This window comes from Schistocerca piceifrons, chromosome 6 (genome assembly GCF_021461385.2).
Source record: "Schistocerca piceifrons isolate TAMUIC-IGC-003096 chromosome 6, iqSchPice1.1, whole genome shotgun sequence".
Taxonomy (NCBI): domain Eukaryota; kingdom Metazoa; phylum Arthropoda; class Insecta; order Orthoptera; family Acrididae; genus Schistocerca; species Schistocerca piceifrons.
In genome coordinates this window covers 377,724,796-377,741,683 of record NC_060143.1, presented here as the reverse complement: position 1 = coordinate 377,741,683, position 16,888 = coordinate 377,724,796, and positions in this window count along the sequence as shown.

The following is a 16,888-nucleotide window of genomic DNA, read 5'->3' as shown; positions in this document are numbered from 1 at the left end:
GGTCCTAGAATGAAAATTGAAAGGCGTCAATCAATCCGCCTCTCATATAAAATGGCTCCGAGCACTATGGGACTCAACTGCTGAGGTCATCAGTCCCCTAGAACTTAGAACTACTTAGACCTAACTAACCTAAGGACATCACACACATCCATGCCTGAGGCAGAATTCCAACCTGCGACCGCAGCGGTCGCGCGGTTCCAGACTGTAGCGCCTAGAACCGCTCGGCCATTCCGGCCGGCCCTCCTCTCACATAGTTTTGTGATTTTGCTATATCAGGTTCGACAGAGTATCTTTTCTCTACCCACATTTGCTCAAATATTCCATGTCAGGGAGGAAAATTACTTAGTCTTTGAGGACTGCCTACGACTGTGAAAAAGTAGTAACGCAAGCTGCCATATATCATACGCTGATACTTGCCCTGGGGTACATAAAAAAGAAAGCAAGTAATTAAGGTAGCTTTCGTTTCACTCTTAGAAACCATGAACGCAATGTCATGCCTGCGATAGTTTCCAAACATTATCGATGTGCTAAAAATCAATTGTGCAGTGGTGAGTTCCGGGTAATACGCTTCAACTGCAAGGTCACGAAAAGCACTTTCCAGAGACTGATTAGGAATTGGCTTGAAATCTACAGTTTTTCAGGGATGTGCGAGTACATGGCGAGGGGAAACATTTGAAAGGCAACTCTGATTAAGACAGTGAATTTATTACAGTGATTTACACTGAAGCGCCAAAGAAACTGGCATGTGTATTCAAATACAGAGATATGTAAGCAGGCAGAATACGGCGCTGCGGTCGGCAACGCGCAGTTGTTAGATGGGTTACTGCCGCTACAATGGCAAGTTATCAGGATTTAAGTGAGTTTGAACGTGGTCTTGTGGTCGGCCACGAGCGATGCGACACATAATCACCGAGGTAGCGATGAAGTGGAGATTTTCCCGTACGACCATTTCACGAGTCTACCGTGAATATCAGGAATCTGGTAAAACATCAGATCGCCGACATCGCTGCGGCCGGAAAAAGATACTGCAAGACCGGGACCAACGACGACTGAAGAGAATCATTCAACCTGACAGAAGTGCAACCCTTCCTCAAATTGCTGCAGATTTCAATGCTGGGCCATCAAAAAGTGTCAACGTGAGAGCCATTCAACGAAACATCATCGATATGGGATCTCGGAGCCGAAGGCCCATCGTGTACCCTAGATGACTGCACGGCACAAAGCTTTACGCCTCGCCTGGGCCCGTTAGCGCCGACATCGGACTATTGATGAATGAAAACATGTTGCCTGGCCGGACGAGTCTCGTTTAAAATTGTATCGAACGGATGGACGTGTACAGGTATGGAGACAACCTCATGAATCCATGGACCCTGCATGTCAGCAGGGGATTGTTCAAGCTGGTGGCGGCCCTGTAATGGTGTGGGGCGTGTGCAATTGGAGTGATATGGAAGCCCTGATAAGTCTAGACACGACTCTGACAAGTGACACGTACGTAAGTATCCTGTCTTATCACCTGCATCCATTCATGTCCATTGTGCATTCCGACGGACTTTGGCAATTCCAAAAGGACAACGTGACATACCATATGTTCAGAATTGCATCAGAGTGGCTCCAGGCACACACTTCCGCTGCTCACCAAACTCCCCAGACATGAACATCATTGAGCATATCTGGTATGCCTTATAGCGCGCTATTCAGAGGAGACCTCCAGGCCCTCGTATTCTTACGGATTTATGGACAGTCCTGCAGGATTCATTGTGTCACTTCCCTCCACCACTACTTCAGACATTAGTCAAGTCCATGCCCCGTCGTGTTGCGGCACTTCTCCGTGCTCTCAGGGGCTTTACACGATATTAGGCAGGTTTAAACTTTCTTTGGCTCTTCGGTGTATAGCCCAAGTGAAATATTCGGCTTAACGCTTGATTAACAATACAGTTTACGCAGTCGCTTGTGGAAGTTTGGAATCCATGCAAAACAGAAGAATAATCCTGCTATGTAACTATGTATCCATAATGTAACACATAATTACACTTACCGCATGTATATGAATATTATTGTATTCTGAACTCTTGTATGTTTTCTACTATGTGTTTCAAGGAATATACGAGATGTTTTGACTTTAGCATGTAAATGTGAGATTTGTTTTGTGTAGTCTCACTAGTTGATGCTTATTGTCGTTGTGGTCTTCAGTCTGAAGACTAGCTTGATACAAGTCTCCGTGTTAGTCTATCCTGTGCGAGGCAGTTCATCTCCGACTAACTACTGCAACCTACATCTTTCTCATTCTGCTTGCAGTACTCATCTCTTGGTCTCCCTCTACGATTTACCCCCCCTCCTCCCCCACCTAACACACTTCCCTCCAGTACTAAATTAGTGATGCCTTGGTGTTTCAGAACGTGAACCGATCCGTTCTTTTGCTCAAGTTGTGCCACAGATTTCTTCTCTCACCAATCCTATTCAGTACCTCCTCATTAGTTATGTGATCTACCCATCTTCAGCATTCTTCTGTAGCACCACATTCCGAAAGCTTCTATTCTCTTTTTGTGTAAACTGTTTATCGTCCACGTTTCACTATAATACATGGCTACACTCCAGACAAACACTTTCAGAAAAGACATCCTAGCCCTTAAATCTATATTAGATCTTAACAAACTGTCTTCTTCAGAAATGATTTTCTTGCTATTGCCAGTATACATTTAGTTCATGCTTAGGGCATTAAAATTGTAATCGACAGGAAAAGATGGAGGGAAGTCCCTCTGTGCCCGAGAGGTCAGTGCGAACGGATTCTCTGATTGGCCTCGGACATTTAAGGCACAACTAAAACAGAGAGAATGTACGTTGTAAAAGGCGTAAAACATAAAATCTTAAGGCCAGCCAGAATTGGCCATAAATAGCGTAGGTAATGAAATTCTAAGGATTTCTTTTGACAACTGAGGAACAAGACCTTAGATAATGAAACCTTTAACTTTAGCTCTACATAACAATAAAAATCCGTAGAACGAGGGACCTAAAAAGAGCTCAGCAACGAGTAAATTTTTTAATTAGCTCTAGATAATAAAAAAACCCTCAAAAAAAGGAACCTTCAAAAACTCAGCAACAAGTAAAATTTAGGACATGTGGTTTTAACTGTAGGTGATGAACTCTTTAAGAACATGAGCCGTGGCGGGACTGGTGCCAGTAGTATCTCTGACATGAGTACGATTGATTTCCTAGTGCAGGGGTTTGTCTTTGGGCTTGGGCCGGCTCGAAATATAAGGGAGTGCCGACCGCGAGTAGTGAAGAGGACACAACGCTTGAGAACGGAACGCGGCGGTGCGCGGGTCGGCGATTGGCGGGCGGACAGAAGCAAAGACGGGGTGCCTGAGACCGGGCGGCGGTTGTCACGTGGTTGTACTGGCCGGCACTGTGCATTTTCCGGCAACCTCGTGAGCTGTGGATGTGCCCGCTTCCTTGGAGGGACACGCAGTTATGGTCTTGCGAAGTGATGGTCTGGCATCTTCGCAAAATCGCCCCAGCATCAAGACACCCAGTGAAGTACGCTAATTACTAAGAGCGCTTAGTTAACTGTGATTGTGATCGCTCTTGGTATAGTAACACGTTGCACGACGTGTGATATTATGCTTGTTTCATTTCATTTGAGGTCTCCTACTAGGCTTGTGCTCTGCTTCCGCATAATACTGATGTATTTGAAGATGTGTGTCATTAAGTTCTAGTGAGTGCCGGTTCTCTTGAGCCAGTTCATTTCCCACTCTTAGAGTTTGTTTATCAAGTACTGTTTCATTTTTAGGAAGCACTTCCTAGTCAGATTAGTTGTCGTTTAGCCTTGATTTTATAGAGACCAGTTACTGATCAATCTTAAATGTTAAGGTTAAGAATGGTTTTTCTGCCTTCTGTTGTCGGGTGTGGTCTGTGTTTCAGTGAGCTGAGGCAGCGGACAACCGAAGCGCAGAGCTTCCCTTTAGATTACAAGTTTGGCTTACGGGCGGTGGACTTCGCCTGAGCTCGTGAGTTCCTCTTCGGTAGCGTTTGCTTGGTTCACATTTTGGTGGCCTACTCGACGTGGGGTTGCAAACGGAGCCACGTCTTGGTTCGAAGTTAAGTATTACCTCTCTCAGTCGGTTCCACCGTTCGTGGTTAAACTACGGCCTTACAAGCTTGGACCTTGCTTCATTGTACAAAGTTGTAACTTTCTGTGCCCTAAAATTCCATCTTACAAGTCAATGGGCATCTGAACAATTTCGGGGGCGCTCTGTAAGATTGACCAAGTTATAAATATGTTTTAAGTATTCGTGTTAAAGTTGAAGGATGTTTGTAAAATGTTATTTTACATATAATGTAAGGTTTTAATTGAAAGGGTTTTAAAAATGTGTCTTAACTTTAATTGTTTAATAAAGTTACGGTTAAATTCAGCCTCAGTGGCTTCTCTCAATTTTTATGGAAAATCGTGGGCTACATGTAATGTTAATTGGAAAGTTCTTAAATAATGTGTCTTAACTAGAGTTGTTTGTCAAAGTTATTTATTAAGTTGCTCATCATTCATTTAATGAATGTCTCCTAAATAATCTTGTCCGAGTGGCACTTGTCAAATTTTAAATGAGATTGTTTTGGTTAATTAATAAACTTGTTGGTTTCTGTCAATTTTTGTGGAAAATCGTGGGCTACATGTAATGTTAATTGAAAAGTTCTTAAATAATGTGTCTTAACTAGAGTTGTTTGTCAAAGTTATTTATTAAGTTGCTCATCATTCATTTAATGAATGTCTCCTAAATAATCTTGTCCGAGTGGCACTTGTCAAATTTTAAATGAGATTGTTTTGGTTAATTAATAAACTTGTTGGTTTCTGTCAATTTTTGTGGAAAATCGTGGGCTACATGTAATGTTAATTGAAAAGTTCTTAAATAATGTGTCTTAACTAGAGTTGTTTGTCAAAGTTATTTATTAAGTTGCTAATCATTCATTTAATGAATGTCTCGTAAATAATCTTGCCCGAGTGGCGCTTGTCAGATTTTAAGTGAAATTGTTTTGGTTAATTAATAAACCCGCTGGAACTGAAATGTTCACTTTATTGGGTCAGCCCTTCCACCCTCTTTAGATTTAAAGGTTAAACAAAACAGCTGTTAAGTACCGTACCAGAACATTTAAACAGCATTGACCTACTGCAAAACTCCAACTTTCCGAATTTATCTAAGGTAAACTTTAAAGCAAACCCAGTGACCCTGTTGCTGCACCGCATCAGGTAAATAACTGCGCTACACTTCACAACGAGGTAAACAAGAAATTTGAGTTCCACAACTCACAGTTCGTGTTAAGATTAGTGTTCAACTTAAAAGTTAAGCAGAGAGCAAATGGCTATCTGCAGCTGATAATTAAAACCACAATAAAATATACAAATGGTATTCGAAGTGAATTCTTAAGACAATAACACCCGAATGAAGGGCCCAGGCAAGCAGTTCGTTTTCGAGGCAACAGCTCATGCATCAAAGACATGCGACTCCCACTTTTTACAAACAGCACTTTGACAATCGTCGCGTGCAACGGTTTGAGTCAACAATTCGCGCAAACGACTCCATCTGAAACCCCCATACTGCAGAGTGTACCAGGCCACACATAGTTCCAAAATAACCAAGTACGTTCGATGTCCGTCAAAAAACTCAGCTCTTCCAAGACACCATTGATTCCCGTAATTGACAAGTGATGCCGGACACGAGGATACAAAGGCTGCCCATTGCTGAGTGAGAATGAGGTTTGTCCCTTGTACCTAGCCGACTCGGACATCAGCATTACTACGACTGCGCCTACACTCCTTACGGACTCTGCGTGCAACTCCACATATGAACACTGATTGCTGCCGACAAGTCACAGCCATGGGATAGAACACTGTTTCACTTTACGTGCTGTCTCGTCGAGAGCGCCCTAGCTCCTTGCTAGATGAAGCCTCGCCAAAACCCATGGTGGCGCCACGAGAGTAGCCGTTGCCAACTGTGTGCAAATGATAGCACACATAAATCGATCTATCGCATGCCAGATCGATCCAGTACCAAACTTGCTCGAAACGTGCTTTTAAATTGTTCAAAATGAACCTTGAACATAATTGGTTTTTTTTTTGGCAACGTGGCATACATTTTATACGCTATGATTATTATCCCACCGCTAACGAGACAATTAAAAGAGCATATAAAATGAAGATCAACGGTTGCGGCTTATGACCAGCATCGTCGCCACCGCAGCTCTACTCTGTCGCTAGCTCCAAGCAATGTAAACAGAACCATATTATTAGTATGAACTATATTATTAGCATAAAGTGTGTCGCGTCTTTTTTTGTATGATATATGTGAAAATTGAACTTGTTACATTAGGGTTACCTTATTTACCTAAGTCATATTATATACTTCAGGTTTCCATTCCCATATCTTGTACAGCTCTGAGATATTATGAGCATGCTAATGCTTATTCAGACATTCATTAATTTATTTTACTCAAGCGGGCTAATTATTGAGTGGATCTAGGTTTCTGACGTGAGATACTTTGCTAGTTTCTAGTGATCCAAGTATTGTTAAAAGTAAATTAGATCATTTGTATCATTAAGCGTTTTTGCTTAATATTTTTCAAAGAAGCGTTATTAATTTTATTTGTTTCACTAAACTGTGCTTCAAAGTAGGTAACGTACAATACCAGTTTAAGGGCCCACTATTATATCAGAAAAATCAGACAGGTTTGTAATCAGTGAACATTCATTATTGAATGTAGTATATATATTGTCTAGTTTGTCGCATAGTAAACGTCTTTTAAAAAATTTGTATAGTAGTTTACGGGTCCCGACACATTAGAGACTGCACATGGTTAACTAATCAAAATTCATTATGTAAGATCTTCATTAGTTCGAGTCAAGAACAACTGTTAACAAGAGTAACTTAGAAGTAGATATGTTCGGTGTAGTGAAGCAGCTTAAAATACTTAAGAAACGCAAAGATTGTATACCAGTCAGGTTCCTTTCAGAGTATGCTGATATAACTGCTCAGTAGCTCGGTACGGGCTTTTGTCAAAGTTTCGAGAACATACCTTCACCGAAGAGTCAAGCAGTATATTGCTCCCTCCTACGTATATCTCGCGAAGAGACCAAGAGGATAAAATCAGAGAGATTAGAGCCCACACAGAGGCATACCGACAATCCTTCTTTCCACGAGCAATACGAGAATGGAATAGAAGGGAGAACCGATAGAGGTACTCAAGGTACCCTCCGCCACACACCGTCAGGTGGCTTGCGGAGTATGGATGTAGATGTAGTTGTAGATACCTAGCAATCATGTACAACCGCCCGCAAATAGAAAGATCCATTCCCAAAGACTGGAAAGTAGCAGAAGTCCCACCAATACCCAAGAAAGGAAATACGAGTAATCCGCCGGATTACAGACCAACATCACTACCATCGATTTGCAGTAAGATTTTGAAACGTATACTGTGCCCTAACGTTGTGAATCATCTCGAAGAAAACTATTTATTGGCAAATAGCCAAGACGGTTTCAGAAAATATCGTTCTTGAGAAACACAATTAGCTCTTCATTCCCACGAAGTAATGAGTGCTACCGAGAGGGAACGTCAAACTGATTCCATATTTTTAGATTTCCGGAAAGCTTTTGACACCGTTCCTCACAAGTCACTTCTAATTAAATTGCGTGCTTGTGGAATATCGTCTCAGTTATGTGACTGGATTCGTGATTTCCTTTCAGTAAAGTCACAGTTAATAATAAATGACGGAAAGTCATCGAGTAAAAGAGAAGTAATACCTGAGAAGTAATACCTGGTGTTCCCCAAGGAAGCACTGTATGCCCTCTGTTCTTAATCTACATAAACGATGTAGGAGACAATTTGAGCTGTCCTATTAGATTGTTTGCAGATAAACTATCATTTACCGTCATGTTAAGTCATCAGATGATAAAAACGACTTGCAACATAATTTAGACAAGACATCTGTATGGTGTAAAAAGTGTTAATTGACTATAAACTATGAAGAGTGTGAAGTCGTCCACATGAGCAGTAATAGGAATCCGCTAAATTTCAGTTATACGATAAATTACAGGAATCTGAATGCTGTAAAATCGACTAAATGCTTACGGATTACAATTATGAATAACTTAAAATGGAACTATCACATAAATAATGTTGTAGGAAAAGCAAACCACACACTACGATTTATTGGCAGAATACTCAGAAAATTTAACAATTGTGCTAAAGAGACTGCTTACACTATGCTTGTTCACCCTCTTCAGCAGTATTACTATGCGGTGTGGGATCCACATCAGATAGGAATGACAGAGGACATCGAAGAAGTTCAAAGAAGGGCAGCTCGTTTTGTATTGTCACGAAATAAGGGAGGGACTGTCACGGATATGATCTCGAAGTGAGGTGGCAGTCATTAAAACAAAGACGTTTCTCGCTGCGGCAGGACCTTTTCGTGAAATTTCAATTACCAAATTTCTCCTCAGAGAGTGAAAATATTTTGTTAGACAGGGAGAAATGATCATCATAATACAATAAGAGAAGTCAGAGGTCGCATGGAAAGATTTAAGCGTTCGCTTTTCCCGCACGCTGTCAGAGAGTGGAGCGGTAGAGACGCGGACGGAAATGGAGAATGGAGGGATAGCATTACCTCCAGCTAATACACATGTTGCTAGGGTTAAGAGACTGCCTCTTTAAGCAGAGGTTATCCTTCTAATTTGTTTCAAACCTCGCCGTGCTACCACTTGGTCTGGTTTGTGTACAGATGTGATCCCCGATTCATCCACATTCCATATGTCTTGAGCTTTTCAATTTCTCCAAAATCTTTTTAAGCAATTTGTAGAAGCTGTTCACATTTGCTTCAGTAAAACTGGTGGCCCTGGCTAGGCTTGCGGCTTCGGGTGTTCTGATGGATAAACTCTGATGCCTCTTCATAAAATACGTGTACCAGTCAGCCCCCGCCATTTTCTTTTCCTGCCACGAAAGTGGTACGTTAACTTCATTTTTGGTGTCCCACTGAAAAGCAAATTTTCTAACCTCCTTCCGGTTTAAGCCGAAACAAATGTCTGAGGCTTTCTTAAGGTATTCACTTAACAGATACTCCTGTTCAAGAGTGAAAACCTACAGCACAAAATACGAAGTATACCATCAGCTGCGAACCGATATTATGACAAGCATGTGTAGCAGCTAGACATACGGCCTTGGAGATCAATAGGCCAACAGGGAGAAGCTTTCACAACTATCGTTTTTGAAGTTATGTCACTTGGTTAATACATACCTTCCTAGGAGTTTCATATCCACTTAGAACATCAGGGACTTCATTAGTGGAAGCATCATATTCTCTCACTTTCTGGAGATACCTAGCTAAGCTCCGTACAGGGAAGTTTAATTCTTCTGCTGTGGCGGCTAGGCTTCTTTTGTCGATAATGTGAGCACGCATGGCTTTCTTTACGTTCTGAGCAGTATGCTTTGCTCGTTCCGTCTTTCTCTTGTATTTCCTCATGGCAGACCTTCAACGCAATGTATTAGTTAGTTAAACGTCAGCAGATATCTATGTCAAAATAAGTAAGTGAGGGGTAAGTTGGCATACACCACGTAGTCTATGCCAACATGCCCTTAAGCCAAGCTGCCAACCTGCCCCAACAACACGTTTTAGACAAGATGGGTGCTTCACTGCTACACAAAAAGTCTTACGAAGCAGTTCAGTAGTCGAATAAAATTATTGTCTTCTATCCACCACAGCTGCTTAAAATTCCCAAACATATTCTAGAGTTTCACAGAGTAACAAAAATTTAGAGTGAAAAAAAAACCTCACCCGTCTGAAAAACAAGAAACATGAAGTCGTTTCCTTCTGGGAGTTCTCATCAGACTGAAACTACAATGAAAGGTACAACGTCATTTGTGAGTTTGACTGTTGCGATCCTAGCGCTCAGTCCTTACAGCGCTAGAAAAAAAAGAAGTAGCGTTCCAACTACTCCATATGCCAACTAGCCCCAGTCTCTCCTACACATATTAGTTACAATCTGGAAAGAAATACTGTGGTGGTAAGAACCGCCAGCCTCTTAATGGGTTGAGCGTGATAACGTGGAGAGAGAAGGAAGGAGGGAGAAATGGAAAGGCAGCGAGTGGGAAAGAGGAGTTGGGCACAATTAGGGAGCAGGAGGAGGAGGAGGAGGAGGAGATGGACAGAGAGAGGGGAGAGGAGGGGATGAGCAGAGAAAGGAGCGAGAAAGAGATGGACAAGGGCAGGAGAAGGAAGAAAGAGGCAGAATGGGGGGAGGAGGAGATGAACAGAGTGAGAGGAGGAAACGGACAGTGATAGGGAGATGAACAGAGAGAGGGAGAAGCGGAGATGGACAGACATAGGAAAACGGCGGAGATGAACAGGGAGAGGGGTAGGAAGAGATGGACAGAGAGAAGGGTAGATGGAGATGGACAGAGAGTGGGGAGAGGAGGAGAAGGACTAACAGAGGATTAGAATAAATATATACCCAGGCAATGCCAGGTACTCTGCTAGTGCTTAATAAAATAAACGAAAAAGTTTCCTAACCAAACCGAGTATCGATCCTCACTAACCGAAACACAAAGATGTACCAAGACATGTTCCGAAGAACGTCATGCTTAATATACCAGCGTCCATACTGAGAGTGAAGATCATGAGGCACCTGTGAGTGACCGTAGCTCTGCATTCACGGTGATTATTTTAAAGGGGGGGAGGTGGAGACAGTGGGAAACGCTCTGATTCGCAGAGAATAGAATTTTGTTTGTAAACCACTCAAAAATGCCAGCCAATGGCTGTTGTCACGAGGACCAGTCTTTTTGCTAAAGAGAGTGGAGATGGTTCTCATTGTCATTGTTTCGATAGAAACCAACGAGATCGCTCTGACTAGAAAATAAGCATGTTGCTAGGCCTCTCTGAGAAAGCTTAACAAATTTAAACTGTGTGCCGGACCGAGACTCGAACTAGGGACCTTTGCCTTTAGCGGGCAAGTGCTCTACCAACTGAGCTACCTAAGCACGACTAACACACCGTCCTCACTGCTTCACTTCTGCCAGTACCTCGCCTCCTACCTTCCAAACTTTACAGAAGCTCTCCTGCGAACCTTGCAGAACTAGCTGGTAGAGCACTTGTTCGCGAAAGGCAAAGGTCCCGAGTTCGAGTCTCGGTCTAGTACACAATTTTAATCTGCCAGGGAGTTTCATATCAGCGCACACTCCGCTGCAGAGTGAAAATCTCATTCTGAAATCTTAACAAGTTTGACGGTACACTATGAGACAGCAGAAGAGTGTGTTTCCCTCATTGACAGATTCGAACACATGCACTCACACGTTAGTGCTTGCTGAGATTACTCTGGGATGTGAAGTCTTTGAAAACGGAGTTACTCACACAGTTCAAGATTCATTTAACAGAAAGTCACGTTCTGGATATTATATCGACGATGCGGTGATAATGGTACGATGTCGCATTACCGCACCATACGTATTCTCTTCCCAACGAACTACAACACACAGAAAACATCTGTGCAGAGCACATTAACGAGTCTGCGAGGAAAGAAAAAAAGGTGAGCTAAGACAGCCACCTGTCATGGTGAACATTTTCACAAATGTAAATATCGGACAGGTGTCTGCTGATGTAATACTTTCCACTTCAGTATAATTTACGAGAAGGATAGGACAAATTATCAACGAAGTATCTGCATCCATAGGAGGAATAACGAAAGTTAATAACCCTTTCAGTGCATGTCGCGTCCATATTGTGGAAGGCAGGGGAAAAACGGGTGGTGGACTGATGTGATGGCTGTGTATTTTCCAGACGTGTCTGTTTAGTCAGCTATGTATGCGCCGTCCAAACGAATTTGAGCTCTTCCTGTTTGTTTTCGCTCTGGCAAACGCAGCACTCAAAATTCCGCTCTCTGGCGGGTTTCCTGCGATATTTCTTTGATGTTACCACCTGTGATATCACTCCGTTCTGAAGCCAGAGCTCACGCCCAGTGACTTGCAGCCTGAATCAATTTTAATTCAGTCGCTAGCTTTATTTAAGATACACCTGCCGTTTCGGACTTGGGGTGGTAACTCAAACACGGGAGAAATACGGTGCACCCTGCGAGTCAGGAAAGAGCCTCGTCGCTTGTTGCATTTTGTATCTCAACTGGCGTCCCTGAAGCATATTGCAAGCTGCCGTTGAGCTGACAAGGTCTGCTGATACAGCAGGCTCCTGGTATTAGGGTGCAGATTATACTGTTTGCGGATTATCCGTACACAGTTCGTCGATTTTTGGGGAAAAAAATAGAAAGTAGCCCTGAAGAATTCTATGATATTTGTTTAAATTCTCTCTATCACTTTATCGTCTTCTTAAGATCTATAAAGTAAAACGTTAAGAAATATGTATATATGTTACTAAACTAATTCGGAGTCAGGGCACCCACTCCCAGTTACAGGTTGCATATCTAAAGGTTTTCAGGAGCAACGAAATTTGATATTTTGTATTTCATATAATTGTTGATTGAATTTAAAAATTTAAAATGCTGTCATTATTTACTCGTTAAGTGGTATAACTTTATGTTGAAGGTTTAAGACAGTAAGACGGATACTATAATTAGAAAGTTTGTGTACAAGATGTTCGGAAATTCCCGTTAGGAACTTCTAGGTCTTGTAGAGGGGAGTGAGTACATTATATTTTGAACAGGAACCTATGTCTGCAAAACTTGCCGTTTCCGTTCTACGACGGTTTCATCAGATGTTTAACTCATCCACTTCTGCTTGAGGAACTGAATTAGGTATTACGCAGTGCAATTATTAGGTAACAATTCGAAAGGAGACATAAGGAAACATTCATTAATCACTTAATCACATTCATTTGTATTAACACTTAAACATTACGTGTTTATATTATTGCCGAACCAAAAGAACACAGCATACTATACTTTCAGAGCCCGCCGGTGTGGCCGTGCGGTTAAAGGCGCTTCAGTCTGGAACCGCGTGACCGCTACGTCGTAGGTTCGAATCCTGCTTCGGGCATGGATGTGTGTGATGTCCTTAGGTTAGTTAGGTTTAAGTAGTTCTAAGTTCTAGGGGACTGATGACCACAGAAGTTAAGTCCCATAGTGCTCAGAGCCATTTGAACAATTTATACTTTCAGAACAGTAGGCCTACTGACGCATTACAACAGCGGCTCCATGTGGCGAGCACCAACATTGTTACAGACATTGTACGTACGAAGCAACCCACCTGGTGTCTCTTCAGTTTCTAGTACAGTGGCCGGAACTCGTGCCACAGATCTTTCTCTGTCTCTACAGGAGTCTCCTAAGTTAAACTTTACATAAACTGTGATAAATGGATGTTTCGCTATGTTTCCTTTCGAATTGTTACCTTATGACTGTACTGCGTCACGCCTATTTCAGTACCTCGAGCAGAAGTGTATGAGTTAAAGATCTGAACTGAAACGGTCGCAGAACGGAATCGGTAAGTCTCCGGGCACGGGTTTCTATTCAAAATACTGTGTACTCACTCTCCTCTACAGATACTAGGGGTTCGTAACGGGAATTTCCGTACATCCTATATATCTTGAGGCAGCATAACTCAGCGCACGAAACTATACTCATTCAGTATTTGAGACTGGGAGCACTTCGTGTATTGCAACGAACCTTACACATAATTTCAAACTCTTGAGTATCATTGTAAATTTGTGAAATTAGTTTGTCAATCGTGGTCTGGAGATTTATGTACCTATTAAGTGGATGAAGGATGGAAAAGACCTACCATTGTTTGACAACGAAATTCGGCGGATGCTGAGGAAGCAGAGACTGATGCACTCTCCGTTCAAAACAGAACGCACAAATGACGACAAGCGAAGCTTAGTAGGGATTCGTCCCTCTGTGAAAAGATCTATGCGCGAAGCATAGAACAACTACGAATGTCACGCCTTAGCAAAAGATCTGGCAGCGAACGCGAGAAAATTCTGGTGTTACGTGAAATCGCTAAGCGGGTCTAATGTTTCCATTGAGTCTCGTGTTGACCAGTCTGTTGTGGCAGTTGAAGACAGCAAAACGAAAGCCGAAGTTTTAAATTTTACGTTCAAGAAATCGTTCATACGGGAGAATCGTAGAAACCTTTCGTCATTTGACCATCGTCCTGTATGGACGACATAATAATAAGCATCAGTGGGAGTAGGGAAACGACTGCAAGATTTAAAAGCAAATAAACCACCAAGTCCGGATGGAATTCCAGTTCGATTTTACAAAGAGTACTCTACGGCACTGGCTCCTTACTCAGCTTGCATTTATCGTCAGTCTCTCACCCAGCACAAAATCCCAAGCGACTGGAAAAAGGCGCAGGTTAAAAGGACGGACCCGCAAAATTACAGACCAATATCCCTAACTTCTGTTTGCTGCAGAATCCTTGAACATATTCTCAGTTCCAATATAATAAACTTTCTTGAGACTGAGATCCTTATGCCCAAGAATCAGCATGGTTTTAGAAAGCAGCGCTCGTGCAGAACTCAGTTTTCCCTTTTCTCAGATGATATACTGAGATCTTTGGATGAAGGGCAAAAGGTAGATTCCATATTTCTCGATTTCCGGAGAGCATATGACACGGTGCCCCATTGAAGGCTCTTAACGAAGGTACAAGCATATGGAATAAGTTCGCAATATGTGAGTGGCCTGAAGATGTCTTAAATAATAGAACCCAGTATGCCGTCCCCGACGGCGAGTGATCATCAGGGACAAGGGTATCGTCAGGAGTGCCCCAGGGAATTGTGTTAATCTCTATATACATAAGTGATTTGGTGGATAGGGTGGACAGCAAGCTGCACTTGTTTGCTGTTAATGCCGTCATGTACGGTAAGGTGTCGAAGATGAGTGGCTGCTGGAAGGTACAAGATGACTTAGACAAAATTTCCAGTTGGTGTGATGAATGCCAGCTAGCCCTAAATGTGGAAAAATGAAAGTTAATGCGGATGAGTAAGAGGATCAAACCTGTGATGTTCAGATACAGTATTACTAGTGTCCTGCTTGACACAGTCAAGTCGTTTAAATGTCTGGGGTAGCGTTGCAAAGCGATATGAGGTGGAACGGGCATGTGAGAACTGCTTTAGGGAAGGCGAATGGTAGACTTCGGTTTATTGGGAGACTTTTAGAAAAGAGTGGTTTACCTGTGAAGGAGACCCCATGTAGGACGCTGATGCGACCTATTTTTGAGTACTGCTAGAGTGTTTGGTGTCCGTACCAGCTCGGACTGATGGAAAAAATCGAAGCACTTCAGAGGCGGGCTGCTAGATTTGTTAGGTTTGAACAACACAACAACACGTAAGTGTTACTGAGATGCTTCGGGAACTCAATTGGAATCCCTGCAGGGAAGATGACGCTCTTTTCGAGAAACTTTAATCAGAAAATTTAGAAAACCAATATTTGAAGAAGCTGACGCAGAACGATTCTATTGTAACCAATATACACTGCGTACACTGCTCTTAAGTACCATGAAGATAAGGTACGAGAAATTAGGGCTCATACGGAGGCACATAGACAGTGTTTCTCCCTCGCTCTGTTTGCGAGTGGAACAGGAAAGGAAATGACAAGTAGTGGTGCAGGGTACCCTCTGCCATGCACCGTACGGTGGCTTGCGGAGTATCTACGAAGTTGTAGTGTAAGTAGGCTGTTTAGGTTTTTTTATTGGTAACGCCACCTCTGTATGAAAATCACTGGCTGTGCTGTGTGCAGTCTGTGGCTGCTTTGCATTGTTGTAATACTCGCCATTGTAGTGTTAGGCAGCTGGCTGTGAACAGCGCGTAGCGTTGCGCAGTTGGAGGTGAGCCGCCAGCAGTGGTGGATGTGGAGAGAGAGAAGGCGGAGATTTGTAATTTGTCATGAACTGCTATATTTATATATGATGACATCAAGGTAAATACATTGTTTGTTCTCTATTAATATCTTTCATTTGCTAACTATCCCTATCAGTAGTTAGTGCCTTCCATAGTTTGAATCTTTTATTTAGCTGGCAGTAGTGGCGCTCGCTGTATTGCAGTAGTTTGAGCAGCGAAGATTTTTGTGAGGTAAGTGATTGGTGAAAGGTATAGTTTAATGTTAGTCAGGGCCATTCTTTTGTAGGGATTTTTGAAAGTCAGATTGCATTGCGCTAAAAAAAAAAAATATTGTGTATCAGTTTAAGCACAGTCATGTATAATTGTCAAAAGGGGAAGTTTCATATGGCGACCCTGCCAGGATACCTCACTGGAATCTTCTGATTTTTTCTTGTAGTTTGTGTATTTAGTGTAGCTTTTGTTTATTGCTAGTGCATAATTGTAGAGAGAATCTCCTTTGTAGCTGTAGCCTTTCACTGTTGTACCGTAAAACAGTTGTGGCATGCATGTAGATTTGCAGCAAGTTTTTCGCAGCTACGCTTGCAATTAACTAGATATTATTTTCAGTGTTATGTTAATGTGTTCTCTTATTTTTGCTCTTCAAATTGTGCTTTTCTGTGTTGTCGTGTGAAATACTGTGACAATAATGGCCTGTGAAAAACGTAATACTAGGCTCCAAAGTAGACTGAGAAATGACAGTGAAAATGAAAGCAGTGTGTTAGCGCCACCGAGTAATGAATTAACAGACGTTCCAAGTAGTAATTTGGTAACTGTGCACAGGGAAATGGAGCGGGCGTCAAACAATGGCGTGGACAGTGAAACAATTAGTGAAGAGGGAAGCATTATCGATCGATCGGTCGGCAACAGCTCGCCTCAGGAAGCCGAAATGACACGACACGATCTCGCAAATACTGTAGATTCAGGTTTTGGATCCTCACCGTTTTCTCAAATAAGTCAAGACACATTTTCTGCTTGTCAAAATGTGAATGTTTCTGGTGTAAATTCACTGCCGAAAAGCACTGAGGAACATGTTTC